This window comes from Peromyscus maniculatus, chromosome X (genome assembly GCF_049852395.1).
Source record: "Peromyscus maniculatus bairdii isolate BWxNUB_F1_BW_parent chromosome X, HU_Pman_BW_mat_3.1, whole genome shotgun sequence".
Lineage (NCBI taxonomy): Eukaryota > Metazoa > Chordata > Mammalia > Rodentia > Cricetidae > Peromyscus > Peromyscus maniculatus.
In genome coordinates, this window is record NC_134875.1 from 14,638,487 (window position 1) to 14,644,487 (window position 6,001).

The following is a 6,001-nucleotide window of genomic DNA, read 5'->3' on the forward strand; positions in this document are numbered from 1 at the left end:
TAAATGTTTTTTTGCTTCCTAAAGATGTTCATTATACCAAAACAAACACATAGGTGGTATATGGCATACAATGAAAAGCTAAGAATGAGTCATTATGAAGAGATTTGGTGATAAAGAGAAATATCAGGATCAGTCACACTCTAGAAACATCTTTTTGGAAATGGATCTCTTGGTATTGCTAATTGCAAACTTCTACATGACCCAAATAAGATATCTACAACTCTCAAGACTCCAATTTGGAATTTTATATGAGACAGCACTGTACCCATTTTGCATAAGTATTTTCATGTAAAAATAAAAATTTATTTCAAAATTAAAAACAATGTACTTTAATCTTTATATTTGAAAATTTGTTTAATGTATCTTTAAATAGGTACTTAAAAGTTGTAAGTATCTGTAGAATATGTTCTTCTTAGGCAAAAACTAAAATATAATTAAAAATTTTCATCTGGGATGGCAATGTTCCCTCAAAACCCAAAGACTCTCTAATAAAAAGTCCAACAACAAGCATGAGAAGCCTTCTTTTGAATTGTCAGTCGGGGTTGTCCAAGAGATTTTCAAAACACTTTTGCTACTGCCTTTAGTTGCATCACACATGTGTAAGGTAAGGCCCTGTTGCTGAAGACACTGTGCACTTCAGCCACAGGACCCAGAGGACCTGAGCTGGAACTGGCCTCAGCCTGCTACCCAAGAACTAGATTTCATGGTACAAAAAGGCGTCACACAAGCTTCCAAACGAGGGAAACAATCAAAAATCCTATCCAGTCATGATACCTATGAAACACATCAATGGCCACCATGGCATGATAACCTTAAGACTGTGATAGTGACATGCATACTTTGGTGGTAAGCAATAGCTCTCAAATTGGACATAAAGGCCATTTAAAAAGAGTGAAATTATGCCTGGTATTGGAAATCTTGTCAACCACCCAGTGCTATTGAAGTCATAGGTCTTAGAGGAGAACCTACAACCACTGCTTTACTAAACCAGCATAATCCCTAACTACATTCTAAGTATTATACTTAGAATAATAGTGAGATGTCTCAATGGATAAAAGCACTTACAGCCAAGCCAGAGAACTTGAGTTTGATTCCCTGGACCTACATAGTAAAAGGAGAGAAATGATTCCTGGAAGTTGTCCTCTAACCTCCACATATGACATGCATGTCTGCCCCCCACATACACATAAGTAAATAAATATAAGTTTTTAAATGCTTTAAAAGATCAGCTTAATAACAAAGAAAATCCATACGCAGGTATGTGACACATGACACTGAAATTCAGCTTGTTCGGGGAAGTTAAATGACAATTTTTGAAAACTTATACCAACTATATAAATATCAAAGTTGTAATATTTAAAAGACAAGTGAAACAGTACCTGAAATCTCTGTTAAACACATTTTGAAAATATGAAGTAGGGTTACTTTTGCTTTTAATCCTGGAAAAAATGATTTAAGGTAGAGGAGCATCATGAGAGAAGTCCTTCCTTCCCTTTACACAGTGTGACAGACTTCCTCATTCAAAGACAGAGATTCTAAGAAATCTTAGTTACTGTTACTGACAATAACTCAGAAAGAATGTCTTGTCTTTTTAACCCTTATTTGATTTTTTCTATTTTCTGCAATTTGTTGCACTCATTTGCCCTGAATTGTGCTAATCAACTAGACATAGTGCTGATCATAATTAGCTTTGAAATCAGATACTCATAAGTTCCAGCTCAGTGAAGACGTCTATATCTATGACCCATGAGACCAGTATAAAATTGCCTACACTTCTTAGAATCTCAATTTTCTCATCTGTGAAATCTAATTAAGAATAGACACGTTGTTTTGGATTTGTGTTAATTTTTTTTTGCACTGCACTTGCACATCTGAAGCAGCCTGTGAGTAATGTCTCCTTACTTTGTTTAAGTGATCTTTCATCTTTCAGCATAGGTGTGTCCGGTGCTCAAGAGAGAATTAGGATGTAATAGTGTTGATTCCTTGTGTTCTTTTATGGAATTTGTAGTGAGTGTTATTGGTTCTATCACCAGTCTTTTGAGAGTCTGCTACTGTTTGTCTGAACATACACTATCCAAGGGTCAGTATACTTCTTTATGGCCCTCTCCTTGGCTGCCTTCCATTGTGGTTTGCCAATTGCTCTGTGTTGAGTAAGATCTGATCCAACCAAGGTTGGGGATAGCAGATCTTGAGAAGGTAGGTGTAGTCAAGAGGCATGTGAAAGATGTGTGTTTTTCGTGATTGCACTGGGGTCTGTAGAGTAGACTGTGATACCTATAGGAGGTCTGTAGCAGAGACTAAGGATGGCAGATGCTACCTGCATGATGTGCACACCTTGCCCCATTCTCTGTGGCTAGGATCTTCAGGTGAATGGTGCCACCTGTGAGGGGCAGTTCCTTATGCCTGTACATAAATGCATCTCTCGATGTTCATCATAGGAGCTTGTTTTTGCAGGAAACTGGGGATTAACACAGAGAACCACAACTGATCAGTGTGCAGGGAATGAGTTTGCAGAAAGCTCAGCTTTAAGTAGGATATCTGTGTTGTACCTATTCCTCCCAAGGCTCAGGAATCATCATGGAAGAGAGGTAGAAAGACTGTAAGATCCAGAGGCCATGGATGACTATAGAGAAACACTATTGTCTGGACCACAGGACAGTTGCACATATGAACTGACATTGACTATAAACACATCCACAAGACCTGCATAAAATCAGTCTAAACAAAATCCCAGCACGGAGAAAGGAGGTGGTCATGAAGTTCCACCCCTAGCAGGGAACTATAAGAAAATGGGGAGTTGATATTCTTCAGGGATAAGGTTTCTGAGAGGCCACCAATTGTCCAGTAGATGGACCTACACCCATGCATATAATTCTGTGTGTTAAAATTAAAAAGAAGACAAAACACAAACATCAGAAGTAGTAGTAATAGTGGTGATAAGGAAGAAATTGGGAAGGGATGAGGGATGGACTTGATCAAAACACATTACATACATGTATGAAATCTCAACCAATAAAAAAGACTAGTACTCTGTGGTGATATTTTATCTGTGTACTATGGTGATATTTTATTTGTACTGAAATGTGATTTTATTTGTATGTTAATAAATAAAGTTGCCCGGGGGTCAGAGCTATTAGCAAGCCATAGCAAAAGCTGGGTGGTAGTGGCTCACGCCTTTAATCCCAGCACTTGGTAGGCAGAGTCAGGCGGATCTCTGTGTGTTCAAGGATACATCCAGCATTGGAGACACACGCCTTTAATCTCAATACCAACCATAGAAGACCTGGAGGTCTGTACAGACAGACAGGAAGTGACAGAGCTGGGCAGAAAGAGGAAGTGATTTAGCTGGGCAGAGAGAGGAAATGAGATGGCAGGGACAGAAAGGCATATAGGTATGGGTATACAGGAAGTAGGTCTCTTTGGAGACTGAGGGCTTATAAGGTGAGATTGGCTGTGGCTTTTTCTATTCCTCTGAGCTCTCAGGTTTTAACCTCAATATCTGGCTCCAGGTTTTTTATTAATAAGACCGTTTAGCATTTCATCTTATAGTACTCATCAATGAATTTAATGAAAGGATTAAACCAGACAATGAAAGTTAAGTGTTTAGTTCAGTGAGTAATTTGTGAAAAACACTAAATGAATGAGGATTAAATTTCTGACTAATAAGTGATTTTGCACGTTTACAAGAAAGAAAAAATGAAATCCAATAAGTTAGCATGTTGAAGTTGCTTAGAACAAGACCTTATAATGACATAGAGCCAATAATTCCTACATACAAAGAGAGTTCTACTAGAGTCATCACAATGTAGGCAAAAGTGAACAATGGGATAAGTAGCCTATACTGTTTTGTACATTGCTTTGACTGCAAAAGGCAAAAGAACAGTTCTATCATGCACCAGATAGTATGTATAGTTTATTATCAGTTTTCTCATTTTTATACCTCTATATCTTTCTCTCTGTCTTCTCATGTTTATATATGCACCTACATACATGATTGATGGAGAGATAAATGATAGATAGATAGATAGATAGATAAATAGATAGATAGAGATAGATAGATATATCGAGTATATGCCCATATATCTAATCATCCTTTCAGTTGAGAAGGTTATAAAACAAAGATACCCTAGTAGCAAAGTACTACTTCTAATGCTCAGATCTTAATTCCTAATACTAGTTTCTTGTAAGAGGAACTAGGGTTCCCTGGCAAAATGGATAGTTTCATGACTGAGATTGGAAAAATACAAGATGAGGCTCAATCATAGTATAATGCCTTAAAGTAAGTATGTATGGAAAAAAGAAAAACATAATGGTGAGAATAAACAGGGAGTTGCAAGAGTCAACTTAATACATTACTAATTGTCCAATGCAGAATTAAATATGTATTAAAATATGGAAAGTGGGATGGTAAGATGGTATAGGTATGAGTCGCCAAGCCTGATGACCTGAGTTCAAATCCCAGATCCACATAGCAAAAGGAGAGAACTTTTTCTCACAAATCATGCTCTAAAAAACATGCACATACACACACAAGTACAAAGACACACACAGAGACAGACAGACACAATCAATCAATATAATAAACTTTTAATAAAAATAGTAATTAAGTGATAACTCTAAGTATAAAATGAGAAATGATGTGTCTATATTTATATATGAATTGAATATATAAATAAAAAGTAGAGAATATAACTACCCCCTGAAGATTCATGTGTGTGTGTGTGTATATATATATATATGTATATGTATTATATATGTATGTATATGGTATATATATATGTGTGTGTATACATAATATATATTAAACACAAATTTCTATTCTTTAAGGATAGAGAGCTACATGCTTCCCTTCCAAAGACTAAAGCACAGAAAATGTGTAATTGTTTTGCAGTGGAGAAGCTTGAAACATGCCACCTGAGCAATTTAGATAAATGTTAACAATATAAGTTAAGTTGTTACAATAGGATGGGTTCTTTACCTCTCTAGTCCTCCTTCCAAAATGCCATTACGTTGGGGGATTATCATGAAAATATCAGAAAAATATCTATTATATGGGTTTTCTACAAAATTCAATGGGTTTTTCAACACTCTTTGGGCCTGTCACGGTGATAACAATAAGGAAAGTATGAGATATTGCCATTGACAAGAGAGGTATAAGGGGACACAATGTTTGAATGTAATGTGGGATCCTGAATGGAGTTTGGAAATATGGGAAAAGAAACTATGAACAAAACAGAAATTTGAATAAAGGAATTGCTTTAGCTAATAATAATAATAATAACATATCAGTGTTAGCTTTTGAGTTGTACAAAATGTGATGACAATGTCCAATGTTAATAATAAGATCACTAAAATAGTGTGTATGGTAAGCAGGAGCCCTCTGTACTAATTTTACAAGTTTCTACTAAACAGTTCTAAAATTTGTTTTAAGTCTGAGGTCTAGAACAGATGACTAAGTTTCAAAGAAGACTGAGAATTAGGAGTCTTCATGCTAACAACTGGTTGCAGGAAAGTCTGTATACTGAAGTTTAAGAAACATTGCTGATAGTTTGCATATACTTCCCAAGGACAGTGGCAAACTGATGAAAGTACAAATTACTGATCTGGGGAGTGGGGACAAATTACTCATGGAACCACAGAAAAAAAGAAAACCTTGAATAAAATCCCATTCCTGCAGCCCAGGGTCTGGCAGTTTAACATGCCAAGATACGTTATAAATTACATCCCAAACTGATGCTAAAGGATAAGTGGGCTTGGGAATGTGGTTAATTATAATATTGAAAAGGTTATACACAATTCTCTACTCATTAAGTATGGGCTATATACAGTGACTTCCTTCCAAAAAGCATAGTATGGGAATGAGGAAAGGAGTAACTTCACATTGCAGGAATTTGATAAATACCACTTCAGCCAGGCTATCAAGACTAAGGTCAATAGTAGTAAGCTATTCTCTCCAGAGAACAGAAAATGTAGCATTATTATATATAATGTAAACTTGAGC